Below are 16,845 nucleotides of genomic sequence, written 5' to 3'. Positions count from 1 at the left end.
GTTTTGACTCAAGGGTAGGCTAATGGTTGGATAGGAAAATTAGTATAAAGCTAGATTTTTTTAGGGCATGAAGGCCTTTGGGGATGGAAGAGGCTTTTAATGAATGAGATAAAGCTACAATTTTTCTAACAAAACACTAAGGCAAAGTCCTGATTTTTTAGGGTTTGATTGCACATGATTGTCATTAGAACATGTTTTATGGTATTTTGACTCAAATGTTGGCTAATAATCTAGGTTGGACATGAAAATCAGCATAAAGCTAAATTTTTTAGGCTAAGACTGTTTATGGATGGAAGAGGCCTTTTAATGTATGAGATAAAGTTATGATTTTTTTCAACAAAAACTATGGCAAAGTTAGAGCTTTTTAGGGTTTGATTGCGCATGGATATCATTAGAACATGCCTTAAGGTGTTTTGACTCAAGTGTAGGCTAATAATCTAGGTTGGATGTGAAAATTAGTATAAAGTTAGATTTTTGAGGCCATGAGGGTGTTTGTGGATGGAAGAGGCCTATAATGAATGAGATATAGTTACGATTTTTCTACTAAATACTAAGGCAAAGTCATGATTTTTCGTGGTCTGATTTCACATAGTTTTCATCAGAACATGCATTAAAGTGTTTTGGCTCAAGGGTAGGCTAATAAATCTTGGTTAGACATTAAAATCAGTATAAAGTTAGATTTTTGAGGCCATGGAGCCATTTAATGTATAAGATAAAGTTAGGAGTTTTCTAACAAATATTGACCCAAAGTCACAATTTTGTAGGATTTGATACATGGTTATCATTATAACATGCTTTAAGGTGTTTTGACTCAAGCGTAGGCTAATAATCTTGTTTGGACATGAAAATAAGCATAGAGCTAGACTTTTTAGGCTATGAAGGTGTTTAGGGATGGAAGAGACCTTTAATATATGAGATAAAGCTAAGATTTTTTAACAAGTACTAAGGCAATGTCACTGATTTTTAGGGTTTGATTGCATGTGGTTATCATTAGATTATGTTTTAAGGTGTTTTGACTCAAGGGTAGGCTAATAATCTAGGTTGGACATGAAAATAAGTATAAAGCTATATCTTTGAGGCCACAAAGGTGCTTAGGGATTGAAAATAAGTTACGATTTTTCTAACAAATTCTAAGGCAAACTCACGATTTTTAGGATTCAATTGCAAATGGTTTTCATTAGAACATGCTTTAATGTGTTTTGACTCAAGGGTAGGCTAAATGAATGAGATAGATTTTTGAGGTCATGAAAGTGTTTCGGGATGGAAGAAGCCTTTAATGAATGAGATAAAGTTACAATTTCTTTAATAAATACTAAAGTATAGTCACAATTTTTTAGGGTTTGATTGCACATGGTTATCATTCGAACATGCTTTTGTGTTTTTTAACTCAAGGAAAGGCTAATAATCTAGGTTGGACATGAAAATAGGTATAAACCTAGATTTTTTAGGCCATGAAGGTGTTTCGGGATGGAAGAGGCCTTTAATGTATGAGATAGAGCTACAATTTTTCGAACAAATACTAAGGCAAACTCACAATTTTTCGAGTTTGATTGCACATGTTTACCTTTAGAACATGCTTTAAGGTGTTTTTACTAGTAGGCTAATAATCTGCAATGGACATGAAAATCAGTATAAACCTAATTTTTTTAGGGCATCATTGTGTTTAGGGATAGAAAAGGCCTTTAATAAATGAGATAAAAATACTATTTTTCTAACAAATACTAATGCAAGGCCTCGACTTTGTAGTGTTTGATTGCACATGATTATTATTAGAACATGCTTTAAGGTGTTTTGACTCAAGGGTAGGTTAATAATAAATGTTGGACATTAAAATCAGTATAAAGCTAGATTTTTGAGGCCATGAAGGCATTTGGGTATTGAAGAGGCCTTTGATGTACAAGGTAACAAATACTGACGGAAAGTAACGATTTTTTAGGGTTTGATTGCGCATGGTTATCATTAGAACATGCTTTAAAGTGTTTTAACTCAAGGGTAGACTAATAATCTTGGTTGGACATGAAAATCAGTATAAAGCTATTTTTGAGGCTATGAAGGTGTTTAGGGATGGAAGATGCCTTTAATGTATGAGATGAAGCTACGATTTTTATAACAAATAGTAAGGCAAAGTCATGATATTTTTGGGGTTGATAGAAATGATTATCATTAGAACATGCTTTAAGATGTTTTGACTCAAGGGTAGGCTACTAATATATAGGTTGGACATGAAAATCAGTATAAAGCTAGATTTTTAGGGCATGGAATTGTCTAGGGATCGAAGAGGCCTTTAATGAATGAGATATAGCTACGATTGATGAATCAATAAGCACTATTAAAGGATCCATTGCATTTTCTAGTTGGGCCTATCACTGGAGCGAAATCCAAGAAGATCAAAGAAACACTTAATGGGCTGATTCAAGATATTTGAGCTTATTCAAAGATGGGGCACTCCAAGCTTGGCCCAAAGAAAACTGAATGCGTAATAAACTTAATCCAAGTTTTTGATAAAGCTGATCTTGCTTAATTGGGTGGACTTTCCAAACAATCAAGTAGTTGGCCGATTGACTTTCCAGACAAATTTGTTGGCCGATTGACTTTCCAGACAAATTAGTTGGCCGATTAACTGTTCAAACAAATTAGTTGGCTGATTTACTTACCTATTTTGTAGTCTTTTCTTCAACCATGCTTTATAAATAGAATGCAACAAAATGTGAGGTTTTGTTCCTTCTATTGGTTCTTCAGAGAACTTATGAACTTATCAAGGATTCTTCCTTGTGGCGTTCAAATTTCATACATTCGGTTCGTGATTTAATCATAATCATTGGGTTAAGGTTTGTTACTTTATACCTTCGGTTTGTGATTTAATTATAATGATTGGGTCGAGGTTTGTTACTTTATACCTCCGGTTCGCGTTTCATTTATAAACGTTGGGTTGGGGTTTCTATCCAAAATCTGAATTTTAGCTTTCTTGGGCAAGTATTCCAATATTGTTTGTTGGGTTTCAACGCGTGTCGATGAGGTTCACATCATTTGACAAGTATTCCAATATTAGTTGTTGGGTCTCAACGCGTGTCGATTGAGGTTCGCATCAACAATTTTTCTAACAAATACTAAGACAAAGTCACGATTTTAGGGTTTGATTGCAAATGGTTATGATTAGAACATGCTTTAAGGTGTTTTGACTTAAGGGTAGGCTAATAATGTAGGTTGGATATGAAAATCAATATAAAGCAAGATTTTTGAGGCCATGAAGGTTTTCTGGGGATGGAAGGGCCTTTAATGAGTGAGATAATACTACGATTTTTTTTATGAATACTAAGAGAAAGATGTGATTTTTTAAGGTTTGATTGCACGTGATGTTTAGGGATGGAAGAGGCCTTTAGCGTATGAGATAAAGTTACGATTTTTCTAACAAATACTAAGGCAATGTTAAGATTTTTACGGTTTGAATGGAAATGGTTTTATCATTAGAACATGCTTTAAGGTGTTTTGATTCAAGGGTAGGCTAATAATATAGGTTGGATAGGAAAATGAGTACAAAGTTAGATTTTTTAGGCCATGAAGGTGTTTAGGGATGAAAGAGGCCTTTAATATATGAGATAAAAATACGATTTTTCTAACAAATTGAAAGGCAAGGTCTCAATTGTTTAGGGTTTGATTGCACATGATTATCATTAAAACATGCTTTAAGATATTTAGGGATGAAAGAGGCCTTTAATGTATGAGATTTTTCTAACAAATACTAAGGCAAAGTCACGGTTTTTACGGTTTGATAGCAAATGGTTATCGTTAGAACATACTTTAAGGTGTTTTGACTCAAGGGTAGACTAATCAGTATAAAGTTAGAATTTTTAGGCCATGAAGGTGTTTAGGAATGGAAGAGACCTTTAATATATGAGTTAAAAATACGATTTTTTAATAAATACTAAGGCAAGATCTCGATTTTTAGGGTTTGATTGCTTATGTTTATCATTAGAATATTCTTTAAGGTGTTTTGACTCAGAGGTGGCTAATAATATAGGTTGGACATGAAAATCAATATAAAGTAAGAATTTTTAGGCCATGAATGTGTTTAGGGATGGAAGAGGCATTTATTTATAATGAATACTGGTACAAATTCGCAATTTTTTAGGGTTTGATTGAACATGGTTATAAATAGAACATGCTTTAAGGTGTTTTTGATTCAAGGGTAATAAGCCAATAATCAAGGTTGGATATTGAAATCAGTATAAAGCTAGATTTTTTAGGCCATGAGGGTGGAAGAGGCCTTTAATGAATGAGATAAAATTATGATTTTTTTTTTATAAAATTCTAAGCCAAAGTCATGGTTTTTAGGGTTTGATTGAGCATGGTTATCATTAGAACATGCTTTAAGATGTTTTTACTCGAGCAAAGGCTATGAACCCACAAGCTCCGATTGCACACGATGATCTACACATGCCAAGCGGACCCATCACAAGAGCTAGAGCCAAGAAGGTCAAGGAGGCTATGCAAGGACTAATCGAGAATTTGTTTGAGCAAGAGTCAATGAGCGCCATGGACACTAAAGAAAAAGACTTTCTTGAAAAGCCTAAGATGTTAAATTGTCTAAAGGCGTGCGAAGCTGGAGCCTTAAGTTAATAAGGGTTGTTTGGGGAATTTTTATGGATATAATGGGCCAATTGTGTCGATTAAGCATGACATGTGACTCACACATGTTTCATTAAATGACATGACACATGGCATGTGACTTGCACATGTTTCATTAAATGACACATGGCATGTGATTTGCACATGTTTCATTAAATGACATGGCATGCTTAAGGTTATGTGAGATTATTTTATTGGCCAGATTGATGTCATAGCTTATTTCTATTGGTCGAACTGATGTCATAGGTTTCTTTTATTATCTATAAGTTGTCAACTCTCTATTGTATTAAAGGATGATTATTTTTGGCTGAATACAATTCCAGTGAGGTTTATTTCTCTTCAAGTTCTTCATTGAACTTTCACCGAACTTATCAAAGGTGCTACCTTTGTGGCGTTCATCAATTAATTTGATATTCTTGGTTTGTACTTTACGTCAAGCAATAGATCAAGGATCCTATACCATGTCGAATCTTATTTTGGGTTTGAGGTTTTGATAAATCTGATTTGGGGTCTCTGGACGTTTATTCTTGGGGTTCCGTATCAGGTTGGACATGAAAATCAGTATAAAGCTAAATTTTTCAGGCCATGAAGGTGTTTAGGGATTGAAGAGACTTTCACGTATGAGATAAAACCACAAATTTTCAAACAAAGACTAAGGCATGGTTATCATTAGAACATGCTTTAAGGTGTTTTTACTTGAGCAAAGGATATAGGTTGGACATGAGAATTAGTATAAAGTTAGATTTTTCAGGCCATGAAGGTGTAGGATTGAAGAGACTTTTTCACGTATGAGATAAAATCACAATTTTTCAAATAAAGACTAAGGCAAAGTCACAATTTTAGGGTTTGATTGCATATGGTTTTATCATTAGAACATGCTTTAAGGTGTTTTGACACAATGGTAGGCTAATAATATAGGTTTGACGTGAAAATTAGTATAAAGCTAGATTTCTTGGGCTATGAAGGTGTTTAGGCATCGAAGAGGCCTTTAATGTATTAGATAAAGGTACGATTTTTCTAAAAATTACTTAGGCAAAGTCAAGTTTTTTAATGGTCTGATTGCACAAGGTTATCATTAGAACATGATTTATAGTGTTTTGACTCAAGTGTAGGCTAATAATCTAGGTTGTACATGAAAATTAGTATAAATCTAGATTTTTTTAGGCCATGAAGGTGTTTTTAGGGATGGAAGAGGCCTTTAATGTATCAGATAAAACTTCAATTTTCCAACAAATACTAAGGCAAAGTCATAGTTTTTTAGGTTTTTATTGCACGTGGTTATGATTAGAACATGCTTTTAGGTATTTTGACTAAAGAGTAGACTAATGGTTGGATAGGAGTATAAAGCTAGATTTTTTTAGGGGCCTTTGGGGGTTGGAAGAGGCCTTTAATGAATGAGATAAAGTTACAATTTTTCTAACAAAACACTAAGGCAAAGTCACGATTTTTCATGGTCTATTTTCACATGGTTATCATGAGAACATGCTTTAAAGTGTTTTGCCTCAAGGGTAGGCTAATAAATCTTAGTTAGACATTAAAATCAATATAAAGTTAGATTTTTGAGACCATTAAGGTGTTTAGGGATGGAAGAGCCCTTTAATGTATGAGATAAAGCTATGAGTTTTCTAACAAATATTTTGATTGCACATGGTTATCATTAGAACTTGCTTTAAGGTGTTTTGACTCAAGCATAGGCTAATAATCTTGTTTGGACATGGAAATCAGCATAGAGCTAGACTTTTTAGGCCATGAAGGTGTTTAGGGATGGAAGAGACCTTTAATATATGATGAGATAAAGCTATGATTTTTTTAACAAATACTAAGGCAAAGTCACTGATTTGTAGAGTTTGATTGCATGTAGTTATCATTAGATTATGTTTTAAGGTGTTTTGACTCAAGGGTAGGCTAATAATCTAGGTTGGACATGAAAATAAGTATAAAGCTAGATCTTTGAGGCCAAGAAGGTGCTTAGGGATTGAAAATAGGCCTTGAATGTATTAGACAAAGTTACGCTTTTTCTAACAAATACTAAGGCAAACTCACGATTTTTAGGATTCGATTGCAAATGGTTTTCATTAGAACATGCTTTAAGGTGTTTTGACTCAAGGGCCTAATGAATGAGGTAGATTTTTGAGGTCATGAAGGTGTTTCGGGATGGAAGAAGCCTTTAATGAATGAGATAAAGTTACGACTTCTTTAATAAATACTAAAGCAAAGTCACAATTTCTTAGGGTTTGATTGCACATGGTTATTATTCGAACATGCTTTTATGTGTTTTAACTCAAGGGGAGACTAAGTATAAACTTAGATTTTTTAGGCCATGAAGGTGTTTCGGGATGGAAGAGGCCTTTAATGCATCAGATAAAGCTGCAATTTTTCTAACAAATACTAAGGCAAACTCACAATTTTTCGAGTTCGATTGCACATGTTTACCTTTAGAACATGCTTTAAGGTGTTTTTACTAGTAGGCTAATAATCTAGAATGGACATGAAAATCAGTATAAACCTAAATTCTTTAGGGCATCATTGTGTTTAGGGATAGAAAAGGCATTTAATAAATGAGATAAAAATTCGATTTTTCTAACAAATACTAATGCAAGGCCTCGACTTTCTAGAGTTTGATTGCACATGATTATTATTAGAACACGCTTTAAGGTGTTTTGACTCAAGTGTAGGCTAATAATAAAGGTTTGACATGAAAATTAGTATAAAGTTAGATTTTTGAGGTCATGAAGGTGTTTAAGTATGGAAGAGGCCTTTAATGTAACAAATACTGACGGAAAGTAATGATTTTTTAGGGTTTGATTGTACATGGTTATTATTAGAATATGCTTTAAAGTGTCTTAACTCAAGGGTAGACTAATAATCTAGCTTGGACATGAAAATCAGTATAAAACTAGATTTTTGAGGCTATGAAGGTGTTTAGGCATGGAAGATGCCTTTAATGTATGAGATAAAGTTACGATTTATATAACAAATAGTAAGGCAAAGTCATGGTTTTTTAGGGGTTGATTAGAAATGATTATCATTAGAACATGCTTAAAGGTGTTTTGACTCAAGGGTAGGCTAATAATATATAAGTTGGACATGAAAATCAATATAACTACAATTTTTGTAACAAATACTAAGACAAAGTCATGATTTTAGGGTTTGATTACAAATGGTTATGATTATAACATGCTTTAGGGTGTTTTGACTTACGGGTAGGCTAATAATATAGGTTGGATATGAAAATCAGTATAAAGCAAGATTTTTGAGGCCATGAAGGTTTTTTGGGGATGGAAGGGCCTTTAATGAATGAGATAATGCTACGATTTTTTTGATGAATACTAAAGGAAAGACGTGATTTTTTAAGGTTTCATTGCACGTGGTGTTTAGGGATGGAAGAGGCCTTTAACGTATGAGATAAAGTTACGATTTTTAGGGTTTGAATGGAAATGATTTTATCATTAGAACATGCTTTAAGGTGTTTTGACTCAAGGGTAGGCTAATAGGTTGGACAAGAAAATCAGTATAACGTTAGATTTTTTAGGCCATGAAGGTGTTTAGGGATGAAAGAGACCTTTAATATATGAGATTAAAATATGATTTTTCTAACAAATTGTAAGGCAAGGTCTCAATTTTGTAGGCTTTGATTGCACATGATTATCATTAAAACATGCTTTAAAGATGTTTAGGGATGCAAGAGGCCTTCAATGTATGAGATTTTTCTAACAAATACTGAGGTAAAGTCATGGTTTTTACGGTTTGATAGCAAATGATTATCGTTAGAACATGCTTTAAGGTGTTTTGACTCAAAGTTAGACTAATAACATAGGTTTGACATGAAAATCAGTATAAAGTTAGAATTTTTAGGCCATGTAGGTGTTTAGGGATGGAAGAGGCCTTTAATATATGAGTTAAAAATACGATTTTTTTATAAATACTAAGGCAAGATCTCGATTTTTTAGGGTTTGATTGCATATGTTTATCATCAGAATATTCTTTAAGGTGTTTTGACTCAGAGGTGGCTAATAATATAGGTTGGACATGAAAATCAATATAAAGTAAGAATTTTTAGGCCATGAATGTGTTTAGGGATGGAAGAGGCATTTAATAAATGCTCTAAGGTGTTTTGACTTAAGGCTAGGCTAATAATATAGGTTGGATATGAAAATCAATATAAAGCTAGATTTTTAAGGCCATGAAGGTGTTTAGGGAAGGGATCGAAGAGGCCTTTAATGTATGCGATAAAGTTACGATTTTTCTAACAAATGCTACGGCAAAGTCACAATTTTTAGGGTTTGATTGCAAATAGTTATCATTAGAACTTGTTTTAAGGTGTTTTGACTCAAGGCTAGGATAATAATATAGGTTGGACATGAAATTCAGTATAAAGCTAGATTTTTTAGGCCATGAAGGTTTTTTAGGGATGAAATGGGCCTTTACGATTTTTCTAACAAACAACACTAAGGCAAAGACACGATTTTTTAAGGCTTGATTGCAAATGGTTATCATTAGAACATACTTTAAGGTGTTTTGACTCGAAGGCTAATAATCTTAGTTGGACATGAAAATTAGCATAAAGCTGGATTTTTGAAGCCATGAAAGTGTTTAGGGATGGACAAGGCCTAAAATTTATAGGATAAAGTTACGATTTTTCTAACAAATATTGAGGCAAAGTCACAATTTTTAGGGTTTGAATGCAAATGATTATCATTACAACATGCTTTAAGGTGTTTTGACTCAAGGGGAGGCTATAGGTTGGACATGAAAATTAGTATACAGTTATATTTTTTTGGCTATGAAGGTGTTTAGGAATGGAAGAGGCCTTTAATATATATGAGATTAAAATAAAAATTTTCTAACAAATACTAGGGTAAGATCTCGATTTTTTAGGATTTGATTGCACAAGATTATAATTAGAACATAATTTAAGTTGTTTTGACTCAAGGGTAGGTTAATAATCTTAGTTGGACATGAAAATTAGCATAAAACTAGATTTTTGGGGTCATGAAGGTATTTAGGGATGGAAGAGGACTTTAATATATGAGATAAAGCTACGATTTTCTCACAAATAGTAAGACAAAGTGACGATTTTTTAGGCTTTTATTGCAAATGGTCATCATTAGAACATGCTGTAAGGTGTTTTGACTCAAGGAAGGCTAATAATCTAGGTTGGACATGAAAATCAGAATAAAACTAGATTTTTTAGGCCACGAAGTGTTTAGGGATCGAAGAGGCCTATAATGTATGAGATAAAAATACGATTTTTTTGAAAAATCTTAAGGCAAAGCCATGATTTTTTAGGCTTTGATTACACATGTTTATCATTAGAACATGCTTTAAGGTGTTTTGACTAGAGGAAAGGCTAATAATCTAGGTTGGACATGAAAATCTGTAGAAAGCTAGATTTTTGAGATTAAGTCACGATTTTTTAAGGTTTAAACATAAAATATGTAGAAAGCTAGATTTTTGAGATTAAGTCACGATTTTTTAAGGTTTAAACATGGTTATCCTTAGAACATACTTTTAAGGTTTAAATGGTTATCCTAGCCTAGGCATTTGTCTCTCTCAATATATCCCCCCCTTTTTTTTTTACAAAAAAACATATAACTATAAAATGAAGTTGCTAAGCCATTTAAGTATTCCAGACCATAGTCAACCACAATTTTGAACATAGCTTAAATGTTTTCACTCATTGGTGATGAACTACCTTAACAATTATAAGCTAAACATTGTATAGTAAATACCATCTTTAAACAAGATAAAGTGTTGAGGGGCACAAAAGCTCGCTCCATGTCAACTAATGCAACCACCATTTTCTTTGCTTCATTTTAAAACTCATCTAGTCCAACACTGACAATTTCCACGACCTAAGATAAGATTTAAATTGAGCTAGTAATTAATGGTGAAGAAGAAGACAAATATGGTGATGGTGGTGGTGGTGATGACCATGATGCTCACTAGGGCCGGTTTTCTGCTTGGCTGATAAAGGTGATGGGGACAAGATAGGATTGATTGGCACAAAAGAAGGAACTAGGAAAATAATAGAAAATTAAGAGAACCCAAAGAAGGTTATAGGAAATAAATGGGAAAAATAAAGCAAGAGAGAAAACTAAACCAAGATTCAACTTAGGGTTTGATTCTCATATTTCCAATATCTCGATCTGTTCCGAAGAAGTACACAATCGAACACATAATTTGGAAAATAAATACCAAATGCCTAATTAATGAAACCTTTGCAAATCCAAAGAGCTAAAAAATTGTATGATTAAATCCAACTATCTTAATTTTTCCCACACATAACATCGTTGACATTCCCCATCATTCTCCCTTGGAAAAATTCAACCTCGAATTTGAAACAATGAACGCATGGATGAGACACATAAAATTGGAAATGAACAATATTCCCCAACTTTCAAAAATTCAAGGGAACAAAGTCATTGAAGACAAACTTATTGATAAATTCCACGTATGCAATCTCACATGTCTTCAACTTTGAACTCAACAAACTTACCTTCTATGGATGGCTTAATCTCCGCAATTTCCAATAGTTCAAATTTCTTGGTGGATCTTAGGGATTATATGTCATCTCTGTTATCAATACGAGCTCATTAAACATCTCCGTATCTCCCTTCTTCAAGAATAGACTGTGTCTAGCCAACTATGTGTTTGATAGCTATCAAAATAGTTTGGTTGTAACAATGGCCACTTTTATCTACTATCTAAACAAGCTAGTAGTTTTGCTAGTATATACTAATAATGTCCATGATTCCCTCGGGCTATATTGTTGTTCTATATTAATCCATTCCACAAGTACGCAGATATATATTGTTGTTCTATATTAACCCATTCCACAAGAACATAGATATATATTGTTGTTCTATATTAATCCATTCCACAAGTATGCAGATATGTCTTGAGACCTTCAATTCATGCATATCTTACTGAACAGACTTGAATTGGTCCTTGACTGTTTTTTTCTTTGGCTCTCTTTATTTTTTCTTAATTTTTTTAAAAAATTTTCACTCTAGGATAATTAGATTAAATAAAGCAAATCTGTTTTCTAGGGATTAATTCTCATGTTATTGTAAGCAAGATTAAAAAATTTTGAGATCTTTGCATTTTTCACAGCATTTATTAATCCACAATTATGTTTCACTTATTAGGGATTTGCTATTATTTCCCAAATTATGTTTCCTTATTTAAGGAATTGCTATGATTTCCCAAATTATTTTTTTCATATTTAGGATTACGAGAAAGCCTATACAAAGGCATTAGACCTAGCAAAATGGATAAAAATCCGTTAATCCGAACCACATCCGACCCGTTTTAATCGACTTATAATTATCCGTTTGCTAAACGAGTCGAATATGGTTTTTCATTTTCATATGCGCCTCCTTAGTGGATCGGGTCGGGTTTATCCGGAAGATATCCGCCAACCAGCTTATAAAATTAACCCAAGAAAGCCCAACAAGCGACAGCCCAAACCCTTTAACCTAGCCAGCCCAGTAAACCCATTGCCCAAATGCCCACACAGCCCACTACCCACACGCCCCGCTAAGCGCCTCACTACTTCAGCCCTTCCCACTCCCAAGTCCTAATCCAACCCGATAGCCCCTATTTAATTCGAGCCCTAGCTGCCTCTTAGCCTCTACCAGTCAAGCTGCTGCGCTGCCCTCTTCGATTCTTCAACGTGATGAGCTGTGACCTTCTCTGTTCAGACTTCAGAGAGCCAACACGAGTGGAGAGAGTGAGAGACAGAGACCCTAGCTGCCTCTTAGCCTCTTCCAGTCAACCTACTGTGCTACCCTCTTCGATTCTTCAGCGTGACGAGCTGTGAGCATCTCTGTTCAGACTTCAGAGAGCCAACACGAGAGGAGAGACTGAGAGACTGAGACCCTTTGCCTTCGGCCTTCAGTTCTGGCCTTCGTGAGTTCGTCGTGAACCATTCAAGCTTCGAACCAGCAAGAGCTTTTGCTATAGAAACAGATACCCTTCGACCTTCGTAAGTATTCTTCTTCAGTTCTTCTTCTTCAATTCTTCTATAGATATAATAAATCTATCATTCGGTTCTAGCACGACATCAATATGTTCATGCTTCAGATATCTTTTGTTTCAATAAAAGATTTAACATCCTTTTTTGTATTACATGGTGAGTTTGGAATTGCAAAGTTCGTCTTAGACTCTTAGGTTTGGTGCACAATTGATGCAATATATTGTATTTGGTGAGTGTTCTAATGAGTGAACTTTGTGGTTTATTGCGCCTAGTTGCCGAGGAAAGTGAAAAATGAATTTGGATTATAGATTTTTTTTTTCGTAAACTATTTGCTACCCAGGAAAGCAAAATCATCCACTCTAGGCTATTATTGTAGGCCTAGTTCTCTTTGGGCATATTTGTTTGACAAGATTGGACTGGTGTATAGATTGGACAAAAAAAAGATTATTAATAAAATTATATTTGAATTATTATGACAAAAAATAAATTATTCATAAAATTATATTTGAAAATGACGCATTATCTGCCCATCCACCATGAATTATCCAACCCAAAACCGCCTAATCCGCCACTTAAATGAGTTGAATATAGATTGTGATTTTTTCACCCGATAATTTGCCTTATCCGTCACGGATAAACCGACCCGATCCGCTTTGCTAGGTCTAAAAGGCATTATGTGGAACCACGAAGTAGATTGAAAATAATAACTAAGCCCAAAATGAGAAACATACTTTTGAAAATAATATCCCTAATAAATGAAACATAATTGCAAATCCCTAAATGTTGAAGATTACATAGTTAAATCCAATTATCCTAAATCGTGCCAACACTTATGATAAACGCGAAGATCTCCAAACACTTCATCTTGCATAGTTGACATCTTGACAGTCCCCAACAAGCACCCTGTGGTTTGTTCTTAGCAGGAAATTTCCTTTTGGTTTGTTCTATGTGCATAGAGCTTTGATCTATATTGACGATATTCTATTATTTTCTAAGAGTCTTGCAGATCATCATCACCCGCTTGAACATTCCCACCAGCTGGCATCACAGTACAGGATAATGTTGTCAGAAAAGAAAAGTATGATTGGACAGCACGGAATTGATTTTCTGGGAATGAAAATATCCCATGGAACCATCTGCCCAGGTCCTCATCTCGCTGAACAGTTATCACAATTTCCTGATGATAATAGCTGTAGTTTGTATAATAAGATCTTAGGCATTACATGTCAAGTCAAGACAGCAGAAGTAATTTTTTGCAGGCAACATCAATACAATCATATTTATGAAGGTGAAAATTGGAGACCAACTTCTCTAGGCATCCAAGGCTTGTACCCTCTTTCGGACCTACAAAAATCAAGCCCAGAATTAAAACTTTGAGCTAACTGCCCAATACTACAGCCAAAGATTAAAACAACTAAAATTACCCTGTATATAGAAAAAAAAAAAGTATAGAAATAACATACTAAACTTTTAAGACAACTGAAGCAAATATAAACTAAGATCCTACAATGAACTAAATAACCCCCCAATTGGTCCCAAATCAATCCTAGCATTGCTGAATGAGAACTCTTAACTTTTAATCAAGGGCATTGCTTTTTCTTTTGTAAACTCAATGTGATTGCAATAGTCTTGTTGTTTCCATCAGCAGATAGGAATACTGAAATTTTAAAATTCTAATTTTTCCTCTAAGGTTAAAGAGTCTTTGAGCCTAATTAGTTTACAGTTTGTTTCTCTAGTAACAACATCAAATAAAGTCCATATTAGACCAAACTTGAGTGGAGAAAGACCTAACAGGACTTGCCCATGTGGCATTGTCACATAGGCATATAAAAGAAGGGTGCCTAGGCACACTCATCTAGTTGATTGAACAAGAATTTGATGAAATTGAGTATTATAATGTCTAAAATGATATTAGCCACAAAACAAAAAAGTGAGGGTTTCTTTTTATCACTAACCAAAAATATGAAAATAATAACCAGATATAGAACCTTAAAAAAAAAATAGCAGCTTAGCTAGTTATATTCCCACAAGGCCAAAACTGAACAAACTGAAAAGAAAAAAAAAATAAAATTGATTGAGCACATAACCATTTTTTGTCATTAGGTCACACAACAATTAACTATCATACCATCCTTCAATCATGATAAATTTTCCTTCATTTACGTAACAATTTAATGGTACCATTATAAAGTTTTAGTAAATCAAGCACTAGAAATAAATACAAAGCTTGAATCAATTAAAATATGATTATAATAATGAAAACATTTTTTTTGCATTAGTACTCCAAGAACAATACTATTTTATATGAAGGTTGAAACATTTCTTTTAATGAAGTTTTTTGTTCTTTAAAATTTTTAGAAATTTACAGGAAATTCTCTCTCTAGAAGCCTTGGATTTTGATTTATATTAGATTTGGATAAGATGTAATATAAAATTGTATTTAAATATGTCCAAATCGACCCAAATCACAATGTAGGATTTTGTTTTTATTTTTATGTGCAATAATTTTATCCCAAAAAAAAAAAAAAGTTTTGAATATTAAAATTCTACAGAAAAAGGTTGCCACAAAAACAAAATCTGGAAAATCTACCTTTAAATTGTTGCCACAAACCTAGGAATAAACAACAAAGCTTCAGCTAGCAACAAGGACATATTAGAGCCGCTACTTTTTGTAGTAAAAATAAAAAAATAAAAATAAAAATGATATCAAATAGCACCTTACTAGAAGAAACAAGCACCAAACTAATGTCGAAAAAAAAAAGGCAGAACAAGCTGCATGTTCACACACACACACACACACGTGTGCGCCCGATAGATGACTCAGGCATGAGTATTTTTTCCATTCTTACACGGCCACATGAATAGCATAGTTGTAATTGAAGATTCATGCATTACCTAAAATTGAAACCTAGATGTCTTGATAAATGAGAGAGATAAATTTCAATGACAAATTAAGCACAAAAGGCTTACGAATAAGGAGGTTAATGGCAAAGTCAGCTCCAAAGCATCCTCACAAGGATCTCTAGTTTAGAGCAGAGGAGAAAACAAAACTTAAAAAACACATTGAAACCATTTGAAAAAATATGAAGGTAGTTGTCATCAAAACTAAATTTGAAAATATGAAGTCAATCATCTAACAATGGATCATCTAATAAGAATCTATTTTCTCTAAAAAAAGTCATAAGAAATCAAGATAAGGATTTTAAGAATTATGCGAAAAAATTTTATTTGTCCAACTCATAGTTGTTGAATTAAATTACAATATAAGGGTTTTTTTTTTTATCATTTCACTTTTTAATTTATTGATTAATTTATTTGCTAGGCTCACTTTTTAATTTTTGATAAATATAATTCTACTAAAAAAGGAGAGAAAAATACAATAAAGAGGGGAAAAAACAAGGAGAATAAGATGTTTTTCCTTTACAAAATGAAAATAGCTACAAAATCAAAGAAAAACAAACACAAGACATTTAATGAAGCAAATCCAACCAATCCACACTATATGTCTTCCATTGAAACATGATGAAAGAAACCATTTACTCAAACCCAAGATGCGACAAGCAACACCACTCAACTCCAAGGGAAGTTATTAGCCACACCTTTAAAAATTTTGGCAATCCTCCACTATAATAGTACGCAGAACAAAGTTTTCCTATCTTTTACCTAACCAAACCCTAAAAAAATAGGGGCAACAAGCCTTGACTGTGGTTCCTAAGTTCTCCAAAAATACCAAATAACTTCTTTCAAAGAGCCAAGTGAAACAAATGTGGACAAGTCTCCTCACTCCTCAAACAAAGGACATAAATGTCAAGCCTCATTAGGTCGTACACTTGTTACAATTTTTACTGCTAATAACAAATTTGGTCTCAAAGTAAAGGAGTTGGTAGATGAGAAATATCAAAAATATTGTTTCATGGATTAAAGCTCTATGAACAAAGTAGAGCATTCTCAAACATGGTTTTATAGCTTGGCTAGCTATAAAAAACAGATTCAGAAGACAAAACCTTAGTTGTTACATGGGGCAAAAAAAATTCTGATGCTACATGCATAATTTGTGGTACTTGGCCATAAACCAGAGAGTTTTTCTTTCAATACAATGCATTAAATTAAGCATATCAAAAAGCTTGGGCAATTTGATTCTTCAAAGATCTGAAACAAATTGGGATGAAAAAATTTGGGTTATTTTCAGCCATGGGAAATAAAAGTCATGAGGAAAAACGTAAAATGGCATGGCTTGC

The 16,845-nt window shown here is 33.5% G+C and overlaps 1 protein-coding gene across 31 annotated transcripts in view; it reads right to left on the bottom strand.

Annotated features, from left to right (window-relative positions):
* Positions 1 to 13,296: 13,296 nt before the first annotated feature.
* LOC131161489 (uncharacterized) overlaps positions 13,297 to 16,845 on the bottom strand; it is a 156,970-nt gene continuing 153,421 nt past the window's right edge. For 30 of the 31 annotated variants that reach the window (XR_009138498.1, XR_009138542.1, XR_009138545.1 and 27 more), the window contains one exon: positions 13,297 to 13,951. The gene's annotated coding sequence lies outside the window, so the exon portion shown is untranslated. Of the gene's footprint in view, positions 13,952 to 16,624; positions 16,757 to 16,845 lie in introns of those variants that run through there. The other variant, XR_009138523.1, reaches the window with a different exon arrangement.

Source organism: Malania oleifera, chromosome 1 (assembly GCF_029873635.1).
Source record: "Malania oleifera isolate guangnan ecotype guangnan chromosome 1, ASM2987363v1, whole genome shotgun sequence".
In the NCBI taxonomy this organism is placed as follows: domain Eukaryota; kingdom Viridiplantae; phylum Streptophyta; class Magnoliopsida; order Santalales; family Ximeniaceae; genus Malania; species Malania oleifera.
The sequence above is the reverse complement of the archived record's forward strand: the minus strand, read 5'-3'. Positions and strand labels throughout refer to the sequence as shown.